This window comes from Pelophylax lessonae, assembly GCF_965119305.1.
Source record: "Pelophylax lessonae genome assembly, chromosome: 13".
Taxonomy (NCBI): Eukaryota; Metazoa; Chordata; class Amphibia; order Anura; family Ranidae; genus Pelophylax; species Pelophylax lessonae.
The window spans coordinates 204,528,380-204,535,089 of NC_138780.1; positions in this window are offsets into that span (position 1 = coordinate 204,528,380).

Genomic DNA, 6,710 nt, shown 5'->3' on the forward strand with positions numbered 1-6,710 from the left:
TTGATTCAGTCGCATTTAGTTAATTTCCTTACCTTCAGTCCATATAATGGGCTTTTTGTGTTGAATTTCTGATTGTGGCAATGCTCCCCTCATTCATTTGAGACCTTGCAGGACTTTATGCGTTTTTTGGTTCAAGCCATGAGACGGAAGGTCTCATCAAGGGGTCAGAGGGCCCAGCTAGAAGCCATGAGACGGAAGGTCTCATCGAGGGGTCACAGGGCCCAGCTGGAAGCCATGAGACAGAAGGTCTCATCGAGGGGTCAGAGGGCCAAGCTGGAAGCCATCAGACGGAAGGTCTCATCGAGGGGGCAGAAGGCCCAGCTGGAAGCCATAAGACAGAAGGTCTCATCAAGGGGCCAAAGGGCCCACCTGGAAGAAATGAGACGGAAGGTCTCATCAATGGGGTCAGAGGGCCAAGCTGGAAGCCATGAGACGGAAAGTCTCATTGAGGGGTCAGAGGGCCCAGCTGGAAGCCATCAGACGGAAGGTCTCATCGAGGGGGCAGAAGGCCCAGCTGGAAGCCATGAGACAGAAGGTCTCATCAAGGGGCCAAAGGGCCCACCTGGAAGCCATGAGATGGAAGGTCTCATCAATGGGGTCAAAGGGCCAAGCTGGAAGCCATGAGACGGAAAGTCTCATCGAGGGGTCTGAGGGCCCAGCTGGAAGCCATGAGACTGAAGGTCTCATCGAGGGGGTCAGAGGGCCCAGCTGGAAGCCATGAAACCAAGGGTCTAGGTTCCAGGAGTCAGGTTAGCTCCTATTGGGGTGTCAGGAGAACTCCAATCCATAGGCCAGAGATGGGCCATGAAGCAGGGCACTGTGACTAAAGGCTAGAGAGCTAAGCATCCAGGAGAGCTGGACAACATAGTCAGAGAGACTGATAAGAGGAGCAGTGTGGTTCTGCAAATGAAGCTGAGTGAGCTTATGAGCCAGGTGGCTCAGCATTTTCCAGTGTGTGTATTTCTGCTGAGGTTGGAGAAGATCCCCTGTGGGGTAAGTCAGTTGTTGGGGAACTTTTTGTTTTCTTTTAAATAAAAGTGGGCCAGCAAAATAGTTCCTGTCTGCCATCCTGTAAACATAAAAGCAAACTAAGTACCTTCGAATGTGCAACTATTTTATGAGCAGAAAATCCTGCTGGCAATGAAATAGCGCTGAACTGTTCAACTGCTGTGCATTGGCGCCAAGGTGGAAAAGTTGTGCAATCAAAAAATACCCCTTTTCTGACTCTCTCAGATTAGCACTCCTGTGTACCCAAAGGGCAGGGTGTGCTAAATTATTCAAGAGACCAATAAAGACATCTACTTAGCAATGTTCTATATGAACGAGTACATAAGCAATTATCACTTTAAAATTATTACCTTGAAGAAGTCCGGGAAAAACCTCTCAACTGAAAGGAAACATTTCTAGTCCCTACCTAATCCCTACCTTTACTGATAGGCTCAATAATATCAGCAGAAGCTCCCACAGCTCAAGTGATTCTCTGGCACTACCTAATCGATCAAGGCTCCTGTCCAAAATGGGAGGGGGGCTATCGGGATTGTCAGTTTGCACCTAAGCAGCCAGCTGCACCCAACGGGATGCACCCAAGCAGCCCAGCACCCGATGGCCACACCCCAACCCAATACCACTGATACCAGCTAAAGGAATACTATACCTGATATATAACAAGTTAATGGTACATATCCATATTCCTTTATATATTACTTTATTCAAACTAAAAGATTATCCCACAACTACAACTGTATCTATCTACCTAAGTGTAGTACTGCCCCCGTAGGAACTGTTGAATGTTCCCACTGTTTACCAGCACCCCGCCATAAGTAAAGACCAGTCCTTGATTTTCCTTGGCTCACGCTCCAATAATCAATCCAGGGGTATTTGGTTGTTTTTGTTGTTTATTGTAGAATGGAGATAGGAGAAGGAAATATTGGGATACTCCAACTTTAACTATTCACAGTGATTGAGGACTTCTATCTTCTCTATTGGGTGTGAAACAGCCAGGCTGTTGATTCATTTTGCCACTTGGATGAATGTAGATGAAGTCTCTTATTCTCAACATGACTTGATGAAAACGACTTCTCTTCAGGATACTCTCCCTAATATCCTCTCTCTCTCTTCCTCTGCTGTCACCAGTCCACTGACTGTCCTACTGGCAGGGGTGGCCCCCCTCAGGTCAGGACCCTTGACATGAGTCCCTGTACTCATGATACTGCAGTCTCAGGGTCTCCAGTGCCTCCCATCTCAATCAGCTTCCCTGGACCTCTAAGTTCAGCTCCTCTTAACCGTTCCTCTGGCCCTCAGGATGACCTCCTGCGACCACATGGCACCTCTACAGAGGAGGAATCAGCCGCCCCTTCCCTCCGGGACTCCTGTCTCCTGCCAAAGACCCAGCAGCACATGTGCTCCTGGCCTTTATACAGTATCCCAGAATGATAAAAAGGAATAATAGTAGCGCTAGAACAATCTAAAAAAGTTCCTGGAAGAGTTCCTACAATCACCCGTGGATGATCACCAAATTGACAGTGCGGTTGATAAACAGTCCTCACAGTCTTTTAGTGAAATGATCCCATAGGTGAAATATGAACATCAGTCCACTTTCAGATCTTCAATCACCATAAAAATTCATGTATTGTTGACGACAGTGTTTGGATATATGCCAAAACTCCGTGCAATCTGATTGGATCACCACAAGTCCACCACCAAGTGCAGGGGAAGTAAGAAATGGCCACTCACTGGATGCATTTGCTCACTTACTCTCATAAATGAGCATACTGCGCATGTAAGTAACAGATCCCAATGTTACCATAGGACAGGTCACACCACAGGCAAGGATAGTTTCCACTCCAGTGCAGTAGCCCTCTTTTCACACTCTCTCCCAACCGTATGGAAAATAAAAGAGATAACTTCCCTAGTGCAGTATGTCTGATAAATTTTATTCACACCAAATACTCATACATTGCACTCACTTGTATAGTAGTAAAAACACGCTCATCTCAAAATGCAAGGCAGTAGCGGAACCTCCATTCTTACTCAGATCTGGCTCCACGCCAGGTCGGGTAGCCCCGGAAGTTCTTTCGCTGCCAAAATCCACGATAGGGTGCGTCGTCTGGCCACGCCCCGACGCGTTTCGTCACTTCCGGACTTCAACTGGGAGCACCTACCTAGGAGGGTGCTACATAAGGGAGTTATCCCTTTCTATATTATCTGTCTATGCCATCCCATCCCTAGTGTCCATAGAGCAGCAGTGTTGTGACTCTAGGACAGGACTACTCTCCACCTCCACAAGGGGGCGTTCTGTAATCTACAGAGGGAAATGAGCCGGGCTGATAAATTAGCAGCTCATGGGATTTTTTAAAGTGGTATTAAAGGTTTTTTTTTTTTACAAAGTAAATAACAAACTTGTCATACTGACCTATTCTGTGCAATGGTAGACACGATCCTCCTCTTCTCGCATCCCCCGCTAGCGTTCCTGGCTCCTCCCCCTTGACCAATACCCCCAAGCCCCCAACCCTGCTCTATGCATTGATAAGACAGATAAATCCATGGCTTGGTCCCGCCCCCATTCTCTCCTCATTGGCTCACTAGCTGTGATTGACAGCAGTTCAAGCCAATGGCTCCCGCTACTGCTGTCTCAGCCAATGAGGAGAGGGAGTCCCAGGATGCAGTGGTACGTAGTTCTGGCACCTCCAGCACTAAATGAATGTACTGACAATGCATTTTGATGCTGAAGGGTTCTACTGTTGCAGGAAGGTGTTGATTTCACTAAGAGGGGATCTTATATTGCTGGGGGATTGTTACAGGAGGGGGTCTATTTTGCTGAGAGTGTGTCTTATCTTGCTGGGGAGACTACTGTTATTTCACTGAGAGGGGATCTTAGATTGCTGGGGGATCTATTATTAATTCACATGAAGTGCAGCGCCTATCACAAAAAAGCAAATATACTTACCAGTCCTTGAAATCCTGACTCCACTTCAACTTTAATCTCGGTCTATGAGGGGCACATAAAATGTACAAGCTCATTGTGCAGTATGTTCCTACAAAACTATATTGAAAGTAAAAAGAAAACCACTCACATTTGGAATGAAATAGACAGGCGTCACAATCCCATTAGGCTGAAGCTGGGGGATCTATTGTTACAGGAGGGGGGTCTATTTTATTGAGAGGATGTACTGTTGCTGGATGATCTACTGTTGGGGTCTATTGTTGCTGACTGCTGAAGGATCTATTAATGTTGGCTGCTGGGGGCTCTATTGATGCTGGATGGTATTTATTGTTGATGAGTCTGTTGTTTCTTGATGCTGGAGGGTCTATTATTGTTGGCTTCTGGAGGATCTATTGATGCTGGGGAGCAATTATTGATACTGGCGATCCTATTGTTGCTGGGGAGTATCTATTGTTGCTGGGGAGTATGTATTATTGCTGAGGGTATCTATTGTTGCTGGGGGCCTATCGTTGCTGGGGAATATCTATTGTTGCTGAGAGTATCTATTGTTGCTGGGGGCCTATTTTTACAGGAGGGGTCTAGTTTTGAAGAGGAGGCCTATTGTTGCATGAGAGATCTATTGTTGTTAAGGAGGTCTATTATGCTTAAAGTTTTGTTGTTTCTGAGTATCTATTGTTGCTGGGTAGTATCTATTGCTAAGGGTATCTTCTGTTGCTGGATGGTATTTATTGTTGTTGGGTCTATTGTTGTTGGCTGCTGGAGGATATATTGATGCTGACTGCTGGAGGATCTATTGATGCTGACTGCTGGATGATCTATTGATGCTGACTGCTGGAGGATCTATTGTTGCTGAAGGTGTCTATTGTTGCTGAAGTTATCTATTGTTGCTGGGGGTCTATTTTTGCGGGAGGGGTCTAGTTTTGATAAAGAGGTCTATTGTTACATGAGGGCTCTATTGTTGTTGAGAAGGTCAATTTATGCTTCAAGTTCTGTTGTTTCTGGGAGATCTGTTGTTGCTGGGGAGTATCTATTGTTACCGAGGGTATCTATTGTTTCTGGGGAACCTATTGTTGCTGAGTGTATCTATTGCTGCTGGGGGTCTATTTTTGCAGGAGGGGTCTATTGTTACAAGAGGGGTCTTTTGTTACAGGAGGGGTCTATTGTTGATGAGGAGGTCTATTGTTGCTTGAGGGATTCTGTTGTTGCTTAGGAGGTCTACTTATGCTGAAGGTTCTGTTGTTATTGGGGGGGGGGGGGGGTCTATTGTTACCGGCTATAGGGAATCTATTATTATTTATTACTATTCTTGTTATTATTAACAGATTCTATAAAATGATTTCGCACCACAACATTATACTTTATTCTGTATTCTCTAAAAGGAGCGGTACTGAGAGGTGGGTAGGAGGTTGAGAAAAGGGGTGACTTGGGCAAGGGCATGCGCTCAAGAGCGCGGCTACGTTTTTTTAAACTTCTGGTGTCATCTGTTTGCCAAGGTTGTAGGGGGACAGTACCAGGGTCACAAAGGTTGCACTTGCGCCCAAGCCCTGGAGTTCTGCCAATGTAGTTGGGGGGAGGAATCGAGAGACCATACTGCGGCTTCCCAGCGGCTGCAGGGCTCTGAGCTCAGATAGTATATCTCTCACAGCCCAGAGCCATCGCTGACAGTTCTTCCCTCCCCCCTCCCCACACACATGGACGGGAGAGGGGAGAGAGAGCTTGTCCTGCTCCTCTCCCTTTTTTTTTTTTCACAATTGTCTATCTTTTTTTTTTTTGTTTTTAAAAAACCCAGTGGTGATCATAAACCACCAATAGAAAGCTCTATTTGCGAGGGGGAAAAAATAACAGTACAAAAGTATGAAAGTAGAGTGCTTCATGACCGCACAATTGTCGGTTAAAATAACGCAGTGCCGCATTGCAAAAAATGGCCCAGTTAGGATTTTTATCATTATAATTATTATTATTTTTCAGGATTTATTTGCAGCCAACAGTTTGCATTTTACAAAATAAAGGGATTTAGTACAGTTAAAATACAAGGGATGGGCTGGGGTCTGGGAGGGGCTGCTCGTGAGAGCTCACAATCTAATATTATATCTATTAGTAAGGTATACTTATATTATGGAAAGTACAGTCTTATTTAAATGCGAACCTATATATACAGCCATTAGAGTGTGATTATAATAATATTCGGGTTAAGCAGGAAGAGAACCACTCCTAGTTTCTTGTTCTCTTAGTATATAAATGGTAATTACAGGAAAATGCCCTACATTATTATTACTATCAGATATTTATTTTGTACTCATTTGCACAAATTTGGAACAAAGAAAATTACAATGTGTTGTCCAGTGATGAGCCAACCATACACGGTTTGGGTTTGGGGTTCACCGAACATTACTGAAGTTCAGATGCCGTATCAGAATCCCGCTGTAATCAATTGTAGCCAAATCCTAAATATCAGTAATGGTAATTTTCTAGGTCAGTAAGCGAGGAATTGCTAAAAAAAAGGTCATAGGGAACTGGGCAGTGCCCAGAGAAACAGGTACCAAAGTTATAAATAAAAAGCTTTTAAAATTATCATTCTTGGGGGAGAGGAGCTTTTCAGGTGATTTAACCAGGGGCGGCCCATCCATTGGGGGCGCCGCCCCCCTATCCATGCGTCCAGCCCCTTAATCTACATGCGGGGCACCGGACGCATGGATTCCAATGGGGATTTTTTTTGTTTCAAGCACCTGATTAGAGCCAGAAGCTCTAATAGGCTTCAAAAAAGGGT